The sequence below is a fragment of the Planococcus citri genome, chromosome 1, assembly GCF_950023065.1.
Source record: "Planococcus citri chromosome 1, ihPlaCitr1.1, whole genome shotgun sequence".
NCBI classification, from domain to species: Eukaryota; Metazoa; Arthropoda; class Insecta; order Hemiptera; family Pseudococcidae; genus Planococcus; species Planococcus citri.
Genome location: NC_088677.1, coordinates 85,220,659 through 85,240,156, shown reverse-complemented (window position 1 = coordinate 85,240,156; position 19,498 = coordinate 85,220,659). Strand labels below are relative to the sequence as shown.

The window sequence follows — 19,498 nt, the reverse complement described above, 5'->3', positions numbered from 1 at the left end:
GTATTTGTAGCTCGATCACATAAAATAATATTTTTTGATAAAAAAATATGAAAATTTCCCTCGTATGGTTTTTGCTTTTTTTTTTGTTTGTTTATTTTATTTTTCACAACTCATTAGAAAAAGGAAAGAATGAAATGAAAATACATAAAGTAAACATGAACATAATCCAAGGTGTCTCAGAAATGATAAAGGTTGAAATTTTGAAACGAATACTTCCTAATTATTTTATAAAGACGTCGTGAGCAACAAATTTCGAGGAATTTTAGAAATTACGTAATGAAACTCTTTTAATGTTCAATCCCAGTGAACCTTTCTCGTTGGATATGATAAGATCTGCAAAAAAAGTTATGTGAATTTTTTTCTCAGGCGAATAATTGAATGCACGACAACAGTATTTTTGAAACTTGAAAAAAAAAACTTGATACTTATAAGTAAGTAAGTAAGTAAGTACAACAAAATTGTTCAGTTTTGAGATATAAATCATCATTTTCTGATTTCGTCGATCGCGTTAAAAAACAATAAAAGTAAAAGACCTTCGGAATTTATCAAACATACGGTGCGATTTTTTAAAATTTCGCAATTCGGCATTTGTTATCAATACCTTATTAAATGTTTAAAAGACCTATCCTACACTTGTTAATCTACACGATGTACACATAAAACCATTCTATGTATTCCTATCTCAGCTTATTAGGCGATCTCACTAATTACCAAATTACTACACGATAGATAACAATTAATTACCTAATGATTATTTTCCACGCAAAAATAAATTGAAGCACAAGTATTTCCGTCAAAGTATGAAGTGGATGCGTAAATCTCTATTTTCGAACGTTCATAAAATTACATTATTCAACGACATATGCGTTCTGTTCAGTTGTTGTTTTTGTCATACCAACCACTTTTGTTTTCAGTGAGAACCAACATCAAGTTTACCAGTGAATAATTAGATAACTTTTGCACCCTGGGTAAGTAAATTTTAAAAACAAGTGTTGAACATTTATTAAATAAGAATGTAAGTTTATCGCATCATGGTCACAGTTTCTGAATAATACCTGCTTATTACGGTGGATTTTGACAAAAATTGATGGAAAAGTTTATTTTGAGTGGGAGACTATACTGAGAAGAATTATTTGGACCCCCCCCCCCGTTGTTCAGGGGGAAATGAAGGGTGGTCGGAGGGAGTGATTGAACAAAAATTATTCTACGTAAAATTTCCTATAATCATGATCAGTTCAGTTAAAACATATTTTTCGATTTTTGGTGAATTTTTGAAAATCAAATTTAGGCCAAAAATGAGAAAAAAAAACAAAATTTTACCAAATTAACCTAGAAAGCTGAAATTTGAGATATACACTATTTTTGACCTGCCAAATCAATTGGAAACGATTTCAACCATCATTTTGAGCAATTCCGGAGCCTCCAACACATTTTTGAAACTCGAAAATCCCACAAAATTTCATGAAACGAAACTTTTAGGAAGCGCAAATTAACGCTGCAATCCAATTTATATACGCTATTAAGTCGACTGCTGGTGGGTTTGAGATATTTTGTGGCCACCAGCGACTTTTTGAAAATTGAAATTTCTACAAAATTTCATCAAATGGAGTTGAAAAGCTGAAATTCATTCTGTAAACTAATTTTTATACGCTGTGAAGTCGATTGCAAGTACATACATAGATTCCAAGTTGTTTTTTAGACATCAGCGACTTTTTGGAAATTACTAGAGCCTCCAGTAAATTTTTGAAACTTGCAATTTCTACAAAATTTCATCAAGTAGAGTTGGAAAGCCGAAAGTTAATTCGGATAGATTTTGTGACATTTTTTGAAAAACCGAAGTTTCTAAAAATCTGCTGGAGGCTCCAAAACGGATTGAAACTGCCTGCGATCCATCTCAGAATAATTTCAAAAATGGGGTGTCTCTGTTTGGTAAAATTTTATGGGAATTTTGAGCATTGAAAAATCTACTGGAGGCTCCAAAACGACTTGAAATTTACCGGTAGTCGACTTCATAGTGCATTAAAATTACTTTACATAGTGAATTTTAGCTTTACAACTGCTTTTTATGAAATTTCAAGTTTCTAAAATTTGTTGGAGGTTCTATGAATTTTTGAAAAGTCGCTGGCGGCTCCAAAATGACTTGAACCAACCTGCAGTCGACTGGATAGCGCATTAAAATTGGAGTACAGAGTAAATTTTGGATTTCCAACACTGTTTGGTAAATTTTTAAGAAAATTTCGAGCATTGAAATATCTGCTGGAGCCTGGAGGCTCTAGTAATTTCCAAAAAGTAACTGGAGGCTCCAAAACGATTTGAAATCTACTTGCAGTCGACTTCCTAGCGTGTTAAAATGAATTTACGGAATGAATTTTAGCTTTCCAACTGCTTTTGATGAAATTTTGTGAAAATTTCAAGTTTTAAAAATCTTCTGGAGGCTCCAGAACTGCTCAAACTGGTTTGAAATCGTTTCTAATCGATTTGGCAGGTTGAAAATAGGATATATTCCAAATGTCATCCTTCTAAGTTAAATTTTAGTTCAATCACTTATCTCCGACCCTTCATTTCGGCGATATAGCCGAAAAACGTAGATTGACAAAGGTTAATGACCTCTTGCGCGGGGTGGCAGACAAGTTGCAGTGTGCAACTTTGGTCAAAATATTTTCGGGTCTACCGTAAATCAAGTTCACGTTTTAAATTGTCGATTTTCATTTTTAAAAACAATTTTCATAAAATTGACAACTTTACCCCCTCCTTAGTAAGGATGAAATCGCCATTTTGGGAAAAGCTGAACTGGTCATGCTGGTAGTAAATTTAGCGTAGAACAATTTTTGTTTGAACATTTTTCCTCGAACATTTTTCCTCTCGGACCCTTCATGTCGGCGATACATCCGAAAAACCTGTACCGGTAAAGGTTAATGACCTCTTGTGGGGGTAGCCGTCAAGTTGCGGGGTGCGACTTTTGATGCGTTGTTTTAGAGACCAATCTGAACAAATAATGTGAAATTCAGCTTTCCCCTAATTTGTCCGGGGTTCGACTAAAAATTTGCCTAAACTGACTGGAAACACGATTTTTTCAAAAAGGACCCAACTTTGAGAACCCTTGGCCTAGCTTCCTGAACAGCAGGATGGCCAACATTTTTCTAGATAGTCTTCCACTCAAAGTAAACATCACCCCTAATTTTCGTCAAAATCCAGTATGTTCTTTTTTTTTCGATCCGCCCTACTACTTATAGCGAGAAGAAAATTCAGTTCTTTTTTCACTTGTACGTAGGTAGAGGTACTTCGCTGCTTTTTTTTTACATTTTGAAACTGGAAATTAAACGAAAATACACGTGATACGAGTAGGTACCTAACTACCTATCAAGTTGAAAGTTGAAGTAAATTCACGTTAATGTACTCGTGATAGTTGAAAATTAGAACTACGAAAATTCAATTTACTCGTGGATGAAATTGGTGCTTATACTTGCACTGAAAAAAAAAGCAATAAAAATTACTATTTCAGTACAGTAACCGGATCCAATCCAAAAATAATAGTGATTTTTACTCAGCCAAAAAATACATTTTACTATAGAATTAGGTAAAATTTATTACTCTCATAGTAAAATTTACTAATCTCATAGTAAAAATCGCAATATTTTTGAATGGGATCCGGTTACTGTATGAAATAGTAAAAATTATCCATAATTTTTTTTTCCGTGATGCATGTAAGTATATGACTATATGTATACCATTTCATCTTAAGATGAACTTCAATGTCAATTGGATTCTTTTCTGAACTGCATAATTACATGATTACCTGCTATTTATCTGCTTATCATGTTTTAGGTTTTGTAAAACTATTCGTATCATTTTCTGCAGCAAAAAGCTAACGTTTTGACAATAGCAATACAACTACTCGTGATAATAAACATAAAAAACGATGGATGCGGATGCAGCTATTAATGATACAGCAACAGCTGCACCTCCACCTTTTGATACGGATCCAGTTATTAGCGATGTAATCGGTGTTGTGAGGAATACAGGATTCATAGTCTTATCACCCTGTTCCACCATCTGTATGGTCATTCATCTTTATAAGTTTTTTCGAACTAGGAATACTCAAAATTTGGCTACAAAAAATTTAACTTTTTATTGTAGCTTTCTGTTATTGTATTATGTTTGCTATTTGACATGTTGTGTAATAGAAAAGATGCCAAACTATAATTTTGAAGTTTCTTTACTCGTATACGAAGTATATTGCATTCTTCTTGTATTAATGTTCTACCTGGAATTCAATAATGCTTTTGTGAAAAACGTTATCGCTTTAGACATATGCCTATGTTTTCGAAAAATTACTATATACCTACAACGATCCTCGGGTTCTCAAAACAAGAAATTCTTTGTTTATTGTCTTCTTGGCGTATGTTTACCAATCATGTACACCACTTTCCTGGCAATTTTTTTTTATGAACAATTGAGTCTGGGCTCTATTTGTGCTTTTGAACTTCCCCACGCGACTTTTATCATTCGCAATATACGTTTAATTCCAATTTTTGGAGCATTTTGGTACCTAAGATCAGCCAGTATTGATAAAACAGAATTGTGGAGACGATTTTCTTTACATATACGTCTTCTTATTATGATCGGTGGATTCTCTACAATTTTAACATTTATAGACTTATTTTTTTCGAATTACACCATTGGAAAGTATATAAGTGTAGGCGGCATATACCAGGAATTAAGTAATATTGGTATTCTGATGGAAGGAATTGCTATCGGGGTATATTTCACGTTTAGGAAAGATACATTTAAATCTTCATCTACTACAACTCGTGTCACCCCCCACACCACAACCACTAATACAACTTCTATTAGTAGCTGTTAAAGCAAAAAACAATAAAAAATCAGAAATTTTGAAAACTTACGAGTACATAGGTGGGTACATATTTCCTCACTCGATGTGAAAATCGGCCATGCCAAATATCCCTTTGGTTAAAACACAATTAATATAATCAAGTACCTACCAATTCAATTGGGTAATTATTTTTAGCATCAAGACGAAAAATTATGAAAACGCGAAATAGTACAGTAAAGTTGATTTAATTTTGAAAATCTCGCCTATAGGTAAATCAAAAAAGCAGGAACAGCCTATTAATGAAATTTGAAAACCATTAGGTATAGAAAGACAAAAGTATTATACCTAAGTATACATCCGGTAAAATAATGTAAATTTAAACATAAAATCGGTGTAAAGTATCCTCTCCAAGGACAGCTGTAAATCACGGATATGTTTTTTTATGCTTAAGCCGAGTCAATATTTCGAATTCCAAATTTTAAAAAAGTCGATGACAAAATATCAGAAAGTAATTTTTGGAAGTTCGATAGAAACCTATAATTTTAGTACCAAATTCATTGATTTTTCAAAAAGTCTGACATAAAGTAGACAGTTAACAGATTTTTTTCCCCATATTTTGAAAAATTAAGCTCACACTAATTGATTTTTTTTCAAGTTTTTAAAAAGTCTGCCATAATCAGGCGTGTTAACCAGTTTTTAACCATTATACCTATAACCACAAATTGTAACTACTCGTATAACATTAACAGTTTTCGGAGATCAAAATGAACCGTAACCATGACCGAAAATTTTTTCGAAAAAACCTATTAAAAATCGAAAAAACACTTGAAAAGAGCTGTTTTTTTTCCTTTTCATCTATGGGTTTTTTAATGTGATTTGTGGTGATTTGAAATTTTAATAGAAAAAATCATGAAATTATAAAAAACAAGCAAAATTACCTGCCCTTTGGGCAGGGGATAGAATTTAATACGTGTACGTAGTACGTACTGAAGTAACCTTCAAATTTCTATGAAGATAGTATGTAGTATATATACTCGATGAAAGAAAATCTCGCAAAATATACCATATACTCGTAGTTGCTGAGAAATTATAAAAAATTGTTAATTTTCACATTTTTTGGCTTTATTGTAAAATTTGAGATTTCATCCCAAGGTCCATTTCTCCTGGACGAATTCCGGATGACATTTTTAAAAATCCAAAGCCCAGTGGATCATATCTACCTTCCAACTTGAGTCTATGGTCAAAATTAGAAATTGTGCGATTTGAACCGCAGAAATGAATCGCGTATCAACTTTGAATCGGATTCAGAATCAGACTCTGAATTGTATTTAAAACAAAAATGAATCGGTGTAGTTGAATCGCAACATCATGATTAAATTTTTACTATCAATTTACCCATCTTTCCAATCGGTGGGTTCACCATTCAAGTCATTTTGTAGCCAGATCCTACAGCAGATTTTTGAAATTTGAAATTTCCACAAAATTTCATCAAATGGATTTAGAAAGCCAAAATTTAATCTGCAAACTAATTGCAATACCCTGTGAAATCTAGTGCAAGAGCTTTCAACTCGTTTTGAAGCTTCTAGTTACTTTTTGGTCCTTCAAGGTCGACATGCACGAAACAATAGGGGAAGCTATTGATCAGATAGACCTCCCTTGCCAAATTTGTTAAATCTTGAAAACGTTTTGCCAGACTCGACAAAGTCGTTAAGTTTTGTAAATTTTTAGTCTCAATAAAGAGATTTATTTACCAGAAAAAAAACATGTTTTTTTTTTTCTTCTCGAAATACAAAATTTTGAGAGTTTTTGCGCTAAATTTTATTGGGTCTTTTTGCTTATGTTTTTTAAAACTGAAATTTCTACAAAAAATCAGTCAAATTTTTAAGTCAGAAAATCGAATTCTTCCCATAAAAAAAAACACATCGTTCTCTCAATCTCAACTATCAAAATGAAAATTTTCGAAAGCTTTTGCCCTCGCTATTCCTGGCTCAATTTGTTCGATGATTATATTTGTATTTACAAAATGAAAATCAAAATTTTTTATACTCAAGTCACTAATTACCCACATAGATGTATCAAATTTTTAGTCTAATAAAGGGATTAAATTGCCGACTTTTTTTTTGAATTTGAAGCACATTTTTGGCTCAGACCTGTTCGTTTTTATTTGGGTCTTTTTGCTTTCTTCAATTTATTAAGTAGATTCAAAAATATGAAAACTTTCTGCTTTCATCAACAAAAAATTTCAGTTTTTCGTCAATTTTTTTTTGAATTTTCAAATGAATGAAATCGAAACCTCGTGACATTTGGCCCCACCTCATTCCACTTTTGTTGTAATGTGAAAATTCTTGCTTGTGAGAAGTCGAAGTTGTTAAAATCAGCGAATGATATGTCGTGTAATGTCATGTCATGTCATGTCATGTCATGTCATGTCCAAAGTTTTCCTCCGAAAGTTCTAAGAAAATTTAGTAGGATAAGGAAATTGGAAATGACCGAATTTTTCAGTACAATCTTTTTTTTGAAAATTTTCAAAATCTATTTGCTGAATTATAGGTACCTACTCTGAAGCGATGAAATTCAAGAACCTGCGTTTGTAATTATCATAATATTGTATAAGTAATGTGAATCTATCCACCATATTTTGTTTTCACGTGTACATAAATTCACCAAATATACGCATGTGATTCATAGACGTACCCAGACCCACACGTTTTCGTTTTCTTGTTGTACCATTTTTTTTGCTAGCTTATACGTAAGTACAGGTAACTAATTATTTCAGTTCAGAAATTACTCATAGCCTAACACCAAGTTCAAATCAGGTTGATATTCGCGTGACATGAAATGACCTTACTTTGAATTAATTTTCGAACGACTGTAAAAGAGAACATTCAGTAATCCGATTTCTACACGGTTTTTCCCAACTTCGAATGTGATTTTTCTCAGTCAACATTAGCAAAAAAATTTTGAAAGTGATTTATCAATATCTCTAGAATTCGGGACAATCGCAATTTTCAATTTTATCAAATAATACATTTTCTAGACAGCGTCACAGCATCAGAATCAAATTCGCAACCGGGTAAGAAACATTCCCAAAGCAATTTAATCGAGTGCTCATTCAGTATTTCCCTTTACGATGGTTTAGGTATATTATGCTTTTAAAAGCAGACAAAATACCCGATGCCCAAGATAATACTTTTTATGCCATCCTAAACCACACACCTCTTCAATTAAAGCTCATGTTATCGTGCTAATTATAAAGAGGGTGTCTCCACCAGCTAAAAGCCTATTGCAGGAGAGATCGGCGCTTATGATTAAGTGGAAATACAAAAGCAAGTTGATGATATGTAGATACCTACTTACCTATCTAATTTTAATGATAATTTAGAATAGACGTTTTCGTCGTTTGTTTTAACGCATTCGTAAAATTATCTCCACTTTTGATGGACAGTTGTTTTGTTATATCATTTTGGTTTTTGTAAAATTTCAACAAAAAAAATTCAACAACCTATGTGAAATTGTAAATGCTTGACTTTTATACACAGTGAGTACATTTTGAAATATTAATTAGAGTATAATAATATTCATTAATAGGTACGTATGTATTTGTAGCTCAATCACATATCAAAACTATTAATATTTCACCTTTGTTTGGTTTTTGCTTTTTTTAATTTTTTAATTTTATTTTTTACAACTCATTAGAAAAAGAAATAGACTATATTCTAACCCTCAAAAAAGTGATTCTGTAAATCAAATCGGGGGAGTGAAATGTTTTGCGCGGAAAGTAGGCTTACGGACGAGCTCTTGCTAAAAACCCAATGTCCCCAGCGCTGGACCCGCTTTTTTTCGAGATTGGGGCCCAAATGGGGCCGATTTTGGGCCCGTAAATCATTTGAGGGGAGTGTGGGGACATTGCATTTTTGGATAGTGTTGGTATCGTAGATTGAAAATATGCAATGTCCCCAACCCCCCACCCACTTAATTTAGGCTCACCCCCCTTTCAAAATTTTGACTTTCCAATAAAAATTCATTAAAACACGAGAAATCAACATTTTTGGATGAAATTTTGTATACTAACTAATGAAGGCATGAAGAAATCATATCCGCTGAGCTTTGGTTTTTGCAAGCCCCAGTTGGGGTTGCAGGAGCACCCCCACCCCCAATTTTGAAGTTGGGGCAAATCGTCGATGTTGGTGTCGTTTTCATATGAAACGACCATGCTGATGACGAATATCAAGTCAGATTTGAGACTACACCTCTGAGTATTTGGAATGAGAAGATAATACATGTCGTCACCCTGATACGTAAAATATCTAACTCCATTTTTGTAAATTTTTCAGGAAATGCGAAAAACAGCATTATCAACTACTGATGGGTGTTACATAGTTAAGGTTATTTATTATACGAGTAGTAAAAAAAAATTCTGGTAAAAAATTTTTTCACTTGCATGACACCTTTTAAGCCACTTTGAGTGGAGTTAGATAGTTTTCTCGAATTCAAACGTGGATGGTACACCAATGAATTCACCTGAAGTAATTTTCAACATCGGAAGTTCCATACGAAGTGTTCACCTTTCAAATGGTGTTCAAAACTCATTTTCATGTAACGTAAAAATGAAACAGTTTCACGTAGCTGAATAAACAGTGTGTTATCCTTTAGTGGAGTTACATAATTTTCCTGACTTCAAACGCGAATTGTACACCAATGAATTCGCCTAAAGTAGTTTTTAAGGTTGGAAGTTCCGTATGAAGTGTTCATCATTCAGATGGTGTTCATAACTCATTTTTGAGAAAAAATGGAGTTAGATACTTTACATATTAGGGTGACGATGTGAAAATGCAATGAAAAACTGAACAAAAATGAACGAATGACGGAATATTTTGTAGAATTTGTAATAAGAACAATGCTGAATGGTAACAAAAAAGCAACGAATGGAAAAAATACAAATGAATACAAAATTCAAAAAAACGATAACATAAAACAAAGAAAAAAAACAGATCAGTGAACAAGACATAACGCCAGTTTCATAAATCGGCAAAATCTCACCATTGCACTGTTTTTCAAAACCTCGATACAAGAACATTGTGAAAACATTTTTTCAAAAAATTAAGTGGATGAAAGCCCCATCCTTCAAGAAATTTTCGATAAGTTCGAACCAAAAAAAAATTACAAAAGCTCACTGAAATAAAAACGAGAAATTTTTTAGTTTTGTAGTTTTCGGCATATACCAAACAAATTGTGCATCTTAGCAAAAATCTGATGACAATTCTCTACAATTTTGACTGTGTGAAATTTTCTTACGACATTTAATTTCAATTTCATATCAACGTAATTGTGGAGAATCGAATTCTCTTTCACATTACTGTCATCTGATTTTTGCTAGAACGTACGGTTCGTCCGGCATATGCGGAAACTACAGTGGGGTGAAAATTGTTAGACTAAAGCCGAAAAACACGTTTTTTCTCGCTGATATCTCAATCTTTTATCAAAATTCAATAAATGGGGCATCAAAATAATTGAAATTTAGTTGCGGAACTCCCCTTTTTGACTGAATTTCGCTATCTCATTTTGCTCCCGAGAAACTCGCAAAATAATCTTAGAAGTGAGATCAAAAAAATCCAAAAATAATCAACGTTTTTCAAGCTACTTCTGCCAGTATCGCCTTGAATGCGATTTTGGCTGTATGAGTGATTTTGAGAAAAATAAGAAATTAATAAACCTCCAGAGTCCGGACATTTTCACAATGGATTTTTGTTTGTTTTTCAAGAGATGATTTATAAGTAAATTTTATCAGGAGTCGAATGGCGGTTAGATCGAAACGATTGGTACTCGCGTTTCTCTTCTACGAACAGAAGCAGCTTGAAAAACATTGGTTTTTTGCATTTTTTTTGATGCTCACTTTCAAGATTCTTTTGCGAATTCTTTGAGAGCAAAATAAGATAGCGAAATTCGGTCCAAAGGGGGAGATCCGCAACTATTTTTTGGTTAAAGATTGAGAATTCAACGAGAAAAAAATTGTTTCGACTTTAGTCTTGAAAATTTTTACACCACTACACAAAGAACTAAAATTATTTTCATTTTCATCTCAGTGAGCTTTTCTGAGCTTTTGGGCATTTTTTTTCATTTCCCAATTTCTTGCACATTTTTCAAAATGTGTGAGGTGGGTGGGCATTGAGGGGAGAGAGCTTGCAACTTGAAAAAAAAATTAGTGAATATTCAAACTCAAAATCCTCAGAAACCAAACAAATGACGTTCCCACGTGTCATTTTTTCAATTTTATGAGGATTTGAAGATATTTGGGAAAATCTACGTTCTAGTGGAGGAGGAGGGAGAGGTCATAAGGACCAGATCGGAAAAATGAGTAAATTCTTACTTACCTTCGAATTAGTAACAATCGATATGTCACTACATTTTCACAGATTTTTTTGTACTTAAGTATTTTGAAGAAGTTGCGAATTCTTGTTCCTCCAAAGAGTGTAAAGATCTCATTTCGAAAATTAACTAGTTTTTTGAACAGAAGATAAAAAAGTGTCGACTTAATTTTTTAAAAGAGAAATTTTTGGGATTTCAGTAAACAAAGAATTCAGGAAATATCCCATCCGGAAAATGTTCGTTCGGGAGTTCGGATTCGGGAGAATGACTAAATCTACATATTTGGTAATTCCATTTCAGACGAGTTGAATTATGATAAAACAAAAAAGTGCTCATGTAGGTAGCACTCTAATAAAATTATTGGATTTTTTTGAGGGGGCCATAGGGAAGACAATACGCGAGTTTGTAATATTTTGGATGGGCCCTCGGAAAAGGGGGAAGATGATAAAAAGTCACAGGAGCTGAATTTCTTTGTAATAGCGTCTAGAATGAGGATCTATCATAAAATCGCTTTCAACAGCTTGTTCGAGCAGAATATACCGTTGAAATTCTACTAACAATTTCTTCAGTTTTTCATTGCATTTTCACATGTATTATCTTCTCATTCCAAATACTGAGTGGTGTAGTCTCAAATCTGACTTGATATTCGTCATCAGCATGGTCGTTTCATATGAAAACGACACCAACATCGACGATTTGCCCCAACTTCAAAATTGGGGGTGGGGGTGCTCCTGCAACCCCAACTGGGGCTTGCAAAAACCAAAGCTCAGCGGATATGATTTCTTCATGCCTTCATTAGTTAGTATACAAAATTTTATCCAAACATGTTGATTTCTCGTATTTTAATGAATTTTTATTGGAAAGTCAAAATTTTGAAAGGGGGGTGAGCCTAAATTAAGTGGGTGGGGGGTTGGGGACATTGCATATTTTTAATCTACGATACCAACATTATCCAAAAATGCAATGTCCCCACACTCCCCTCAAATGATATACGGACCCAAAATCGGCCCCATTTGGGCCCCAATCTCGAAAAAAAGCGGGTCCAGCGCTGGGGACATTGGGTTTTTAGCAAGAGCTCGTCCGTAAGCCTACTTTCCGCGCAAAACATTTCACTCCCCCGATTTGATTTACAGAATCACTTTTTTGAGGGTTAGAATATAGTCTAAAAGGAGTGAAATGAAAATACATACATAAAGTAAACATGGACATAATCTAGAGTGTCCTAGAAATCGATAAAGGTTGAATTTTTGAAACGAATATTTCCTATTTATGAAAACGTCATGAGTAACAAATTTCAAGGAATTTTGAAATTACGTATAATAATGAAACTCTTTTAATTTTCAATTCCAGTGAAATATGCATAGAACCTTTCTCGTTCGATATGATAAGATCTGCAAAAAAAAATTTAGAATCGCATTAAAAATCAATAAAAGTAAAAGACCTTCGGAACCTATCAAACACGCGGTGCGATTTTTCAAAATTTCGCGTAGCCAACTTCAATAGTCAAATATCATCACTCATAAATTTGCAATTCGGCATTTGTAATCAATACCTTATTAAATGTTTAAAAGGAAAATCCTTCACTTGTTAATCTACACGATGTACACATAACACCATTCTATGTATTCCTATCTCAGCTTATTAGGCGATCTCGCTAATTACCAAATTACTACACGATAGATAACAAATTACCTAATGATTTTTTCCACGCAAAAATAAATTGAAGCACAAGTATTTCCGTCGAAGTATGAAATGGATGCGTAAATCTCTATTTTCGCACGTTCATAAAATTATTACATTATTCAACGACATTATGTGTTCGGTTCAGTTGTTTTTGTCATACCATCCACTTTTGTTTTTAGTGAGAACTAACATCAAGTTTACCAGTGAATAATTAGATAACTTTTGCACCCTGGGTAAGTAAATTTTAAAAACAAGTGTTGAACATTTATTAAATAAGAATGTAAGTTTATCGCATCATGGTCACAGTTTCTGAATAATACCTGCTTATTACGGTGGATTTTGACAAAAATTGATGGAAAAGTTAACTTTGAGTGGGAGACTACTGAGAAGAATTTGCCCTCCCCCGTTGTTCAGGGGGCAAAGCCGGAAGTCTTCAAAGCAGAGTCATTTTCGAAAAAATCTTGGTGTCTTTGTCACTTTTAGGTAGTCGGAATCTTTGTATTTAACGCAAAATTTCAACCCGTTCGTATAGGTCCTCTGGTCGTATGTTACAGTAGACTGAAAATATTTGCAAAATAATTCATACAATTTTTTTAGCTCAAAATTGTCATGAAACGGTCAAAATTTTTTTTATTGAAATTTCTGTCTTTCTCGTGAAATTTAAACCCTTTTTGATAGGTCACGCGGTTGACGCGGTAACGGTGTCGAAATGTTATATGTAGGTAGGTCTACAATGTCTACTCCATTTTTTCGATGAAATGACCAGGATGCGTAATTTTGAAACCGGCCGTTTTTCACGAAGTTGGTCTCTATCAGCGAGGGATGAATGGATGCAATCACGATGGTGCGTATTTTTGGTCCCGAAGGCCGTATTGCTTCCACAGAGTCGTTTTTGGGTGAAAAAGAGCCAAAATTGAAAAGAAATTGCCTTTTTATTTAGCTCTGGAACGTGACTGTGCCAGAGCCCACTCAAAAAATATACTAGATATAATCAGAAGAGTGTCCTCTTCCAAATTAAAAAAAAATGTGTCCCCTCCTAACTTCGAGAAATGGGGGTTTTGAGGCTCTAAAAAGAAGTGAATTTGGACAGTTTGATCGAAATTATGGTGAAAAGTGTGGTAAACGGTGTATTTTGACCTGCTTAGCACGAATCCTGCATTGGTTTTCTATGAAAAAAAGTTTTAATGGTAGAAAAGTGCTTTCAAGTTTATAGAAAATTTCAATTATTGCGATCCATCAATCTTCAAGCGTTTGCTAGAAGGCAAAAAGTGTTGAGGAGAATTTTGAATTCAATGGGGCAGGGAGTTTGAGAAACTCAAATCGCAGTATTTGAGGGAGGGGTGACCGTTGCAATGATTATACTACCCAAAAGTGGCAAAAAACACGATTTTTTCGAAAAGGATCCTACTTTGAGAACCTCTGGCCTAGCTTCCTGAACAGCAGGATGACCAACATTTTTCTGGGTAGTCTCCCACTCAAAGTAAACATCCTCACTAATTTTCGTCAAAATCCAGTATGTTCTTTTCTTTCGATCCACCCTACTACTTAACTATAGTGAAAAGAAAATTCAGTTCTTTTTTCACTTTGAAATTGAAATGAAACGAAAATATACGTGATACGAGTAGGTACCTAACTACCTATCAAGTTGAAGGTTTGAAAGTAAATTCAAGTTTCAACTATACATATTATGTAGTTGAAAATTAGAACTAAGTACATGCGAAAATTCAGTTTACTCGTGGATGAAATTGGTGCTTATACTAGTATGTATACCATTTCTATCGAACGAAATAAGATGAACTTCAATGTCAGTTTGATTCTTTTCTGAACTGCATAATTACATGTAATCTATCTGCTTATTCTGTTTTAGGCTTTGTAAAACTATTCGTATCACTTTCTGCAGCCAAAAGCTAACGTTTTCACGACAGCAATACAACTAATAATAAACATAAAAAACGATGGATGCGGATGCAGCTATTAATGCTACGGATGCACCTAATAATGATACGGATTTAGCTATTGCTAATGTACTCATTGTTTTGCACTACATAGGATGCAGAGTGTTATTACCCTCTTCCATCGCCTGTATGGTCATTCATCTTTATAAGTTTTTTCGAACTAAGAATACTCAAAATTTGGCCACAAAAAATCTAACTTTTTATTGTAGCTTTCTGTTATTGTATTATGTTTGCTATTCAACATATCTTGTACTACAATTGATGATCGATTTTGATGAAATTGATATTTTAGAACATCCCATAATACAAGTATATAATATTCTTTTCGTAATTTTAGAGTACCTGGACTTTAATATAACTTTTGTAAAATTTATTATCGCTTTAGACATATGCTTATGTTTTCGAAAAATTACTATATACCTACAACGATCCTCGGGTTCTCAAAACAAGAGATTCTTTGTTTATTGTCTTCTTGGCGTATGTTTACCTATGATATACACCATATTTTTGCTGATAATTTTCTTTAACGAACCAGTACAAATGAATCTGAGCGATCCGCGTATTCTGAAAGTTTTCCACACGAATTTTATCATTCGCAATATACGTTTAATTCCAATTTTTGGAGCATTTTGGTACCTAAGATCAGCCAGTATTGATAAAACAGAATTGTGGACAAGATTTTCTCTGCATATCCGGCTTATTATTATGCTGGGTGGATTCTCTACTATTTTAACAGTTATAGACTTATTTTTTTCGAATTACACCTTTGGAAATAATATGAATGTAGAGAGCATATACCGGGTATTAAATATTATTGGTATTATGATAGAAGGAATTGTTATAGGGGTATGTTTCACGTTTAAGAAAGATACATTTAAATCTTCATCTACTACAACTCGTGTCACCCACCACTCCAGAACCACTAATACATACAACTGCTATTAGTAGCTGTTAAAGCAAAAAGTTATAAAATATCAGCAATTTTGAAATCTTACGTAGGTAGAAAGATGACATTTCCTAACTCAATGTGAAAATTTTCTGTGCCAAGTAGCTCTTATGCATAAAACAAAAATAGTATAATCAAATACCTACCAATTTAATTAGGTAATTATTTTTAGCGTTAAGAGGAAAAATTATGAAAGCGCGAAATAATGCGGTAATGTTGATGTAATTTTCAAAATCTTGCCCATAGGTAAATCAAAAAAGCAGGAACAGCCTATTAGTGAAATTCGAAAATCATTATAGAAAGACAAAAGTATACCTATACATCCGGTAAAATGTAGATTTAAACATAAAATCGGTGATAAGTATCCTCTCCAAGGAAAGCTTCAAATCATGGATATGTTTTTTTATGCTTAAAGCCTACACAATATTTAGAATTCCAAATTTTAAAAAAGTCGATGACAAAATATCAGAAAGTAATTATTGAAAGTTCGTTAAAAACCTATAATTTTAGTACCAAATTCATTGATTTTTCCCAAAATCTGACATGAAGTCAGACAGTTGACAGATTTTTCTTCCTTGAAAAATAAGCTAATACCTATTACCTATCTACTAATTAATTTTTTCTCCAAGTTTTTAAGTCTGCCATAATCATGCGTGTTGACCAGTTTTTAACCATTACCTGTAACCACAAATTGTAGGTAACTACGAACATAAACGGTTTTCGAAGATCAAAATAAACCGTAACCCTAACCATTGACCGAAATTTTTTTGAAAAAACCGGTTAGAAACCGAGAAAAAAATTGAAAAGAGCTGGGTTTTTTCTTTTCATCTATGGGGTTTTCAATGTAAGTTCTACTTGACCTCTTAACGCCCTAAAGAAGCTCAAAGGATATGCAAAAGAAAATTCAATGCCTCAAAACACAGCATTCAAGTCCCTTTTTGGAATTATTTCAATACCTCGTCACAATGACAGATGTTCATATCGCGATAAAATTAGGTAGGTACAATAAAACAGGGTAAGATTTCGTGGGTTTTTTACTTTGAAAAATTTTTATTTTGGAAGACTACAGGAGTTTTTAAGGAAAATATATTATATTAAATTTTAATTACTTATTTGCTTCAATAATTTTAGATATTTTTTTGGAATTTGATTTCGAAAATTTGATCATTTTTTAATTTTTACATTGACATGAGATGTTTGCTCTCATTTTTCTCTCCGAATTGCAAAATTATATTCCAAAAAATGTTCGAAATTTTTGCGTTTTGCTCTCCACAAAAATTGCAATTCTATCAAAAATGGAACGGTTTCCTCATTTAAAAAAAAACATAAGAAGTTTTCTGTTCTTATCAACCAAAAATTTCAGTTTTTCGTCAATTTTTGTCTGAATTCTCATCAAAAACTACTCGTGATCTGACCCCATTTCATTCCACTTTTACTGTGAGTGAAAATTCTTCCATGCGAGCAGTTGAAGCAGTTAAAACCAGCGAATAAAATGCTTTGTACAAATTTTTCCCCAGATAAAGTTCTAAAAAAATTTTTTTAGGAGGAACTTGCAGGAATTTTCAAATGATGAATTTTATCGAGAATTTCCACCAACTATAGGCCTAGGTATTTATATATGGATTTTTCAAAGTGAGTCATGACTTGAATTCAAATATATATAATTTTTTTTCAAATACCACAACCCAATTTTCAGTTCAACTTTCCGCTTGAAAATTTTTAAAATTTATTTGCTTAATTACCTATCTCTGAAGTTAAAACTTAAGGGCTAAGGGCTTACGTTTTGTAATGATCGTATGATTATAGGAAAAAAGTTGAAAGAAGTTGAGAAGAGTTTGACCAAACTCTTTGAAAAAAATTGCGAATCAATCATCTTTTCAATTCATTTTTGAAAAGAATGAAACAAAGAGTCAACTTAGAGTTGATTCAGAGTTAACTCTGAGTTGAAAAAAAAAAACTCTTGACCCAATCTTGGATAGATTATTTTATAATTCACGATTGACGATTGACATTTTAAAAATCAAAAATTGGGCACCTTTTTCGACCAAAAATTTATCACATTTGTAACCAGAGATTAACCCTAAATATTAACCAATTTTAATTCATCATCCATCAATTGACATTTTGAGATCAAAAGAGGGAATTTTTAAAACCAGAAATTGACATTTTTTTATAATCAAAAATTGTGTTTTTCATCGAAAATTGGCAGTTACTGGAACCATCAAAGCTGATAGATTCGTTAAAAAAACCTGGCCTTTATGTAGTCACAAATCGACATTTTTAAAAAATGATTTTTTTAAAATGTAGATACACAGAAATAACGAATGCACGAATCTATCACCTCAAAAAAAAAAAAAAAAAAAAAAAAATGTCGATGTTTACCAAGTTTTATTATAATCTGAAAGTAAGTAAGACTAGATGTAAACTTATCCATGATTTGTTTTCACGTTTACATAGGTACATTTACAATAAATACGTAATTCATAGACGTACTTGTTTTCATTTTTTTGTCGCACCATTTTTTTCGTAATAACCTGTATAGGTAAGGTAACTAATACATATTTTAGTTCAATCCCAATACGTAAATTAAACTTTCAACAAATTTAAGCCGACTTTTGGGATACAATTTTATGAAAATTGAGTGATAATTTACTGGAGTGGAATGGAAGTCAACCTTAAGAGGTCAAGAGAATGCTTGGACGATGTAAATACATATGTACTTTGAATTAATTTTCGAACGATTTTAAAGGTAACATTCAGTTATCCGATTTCTACACGGTTTTCTCCAAACTTCGAGTGTGATTTAAATTCTCAGTCAACATTACCAAAAAAAATTTGAAAGTGATTTATAAATACTTATCTCTAGAACTCAAGACAATCGCAATTTTCAATTTTACCAAATACTTACTACCTACATTTTCTAAACAGCGTCATCACGGCATCAGAATCAAATTCACAACCAGGTAAGAAACATTCCCAAAGCAATTTAATCGAGTGCTAGTTCAGTATTTCCCTTTACGATGGTTTAGGTGCCTATATGCTTTTAAAAACAGACAAAACACTCGATGCCCTGGATAATACTTTTTATGTCATCCTAAACCACACACCTCTTCAATTAAAGCTCGTATTATCGTGCTAATTACAAAAAGGTCTCTACAAAAGCTAAAAGCCTATTGCAGGAGAGATCGCTTATGATTAAGTAGAAATTAAAACAAGTTGATGATATGTAGATATATCTACCTATCTAATTTTAATGATGGGTAATCTAAAATAGACGTTGTCATCATTTGTTTAAACATATTCGTAAAATTATCTCCAGTTTTGTAGGTAGTTTTTTTGTCGTATCATTTTGGTTTTTGTCAAATTTCAAAAAAAAAATCAACAAACAATGTGAAATTTTAATACCTACGTGACTTCTATACATAGTGAGTACATTTTGAAAGATAAATTAGAGTATACATATTAGGAAATAGGTTTGTATTTGTAGCTCGATCATACCTATATAGGTCCTGTTCAGTTATTTTTATCATGCGACTTTTGTTTTCAGTGAAAACGAACATCAAGTTTACCAGCGAATAATCAACTTTTGCATCCAAGGTGAGTAAATTTTTTAAACAAACGTTGGACATTTATCAAATTAGAACTCAAAGTAGGGTCATCTTAGGAAAAATCGTGGTCATTTGCAACTTTTGGGTAATACATAATATAACCTGT

At 32.8% G+C, this 19,498-nt stretch overlaps 1 long non-coding RNA gene across 1 annotated transcript; it reads left to right on the top strand.

Annotated features, from left to right (window-relative positions):
* Nucleotides 1-798: 798 nt before the first annotated feature.
* Nucleotides 799-7,539, top strand: LOC135839090 (uncharacterized). Its single transcript, XR_010557534.1, has 2 exons — nucleotides 799-968; nucleotides 3,826-7,539. It is a non-coding gene; the product is annotated as an uncharacterized LOC135839090 (long non-coding RNA).
* The last annotated feature ends 11,959 nt before the right edge of the window (nucleotides 7,540-19,498 follow it).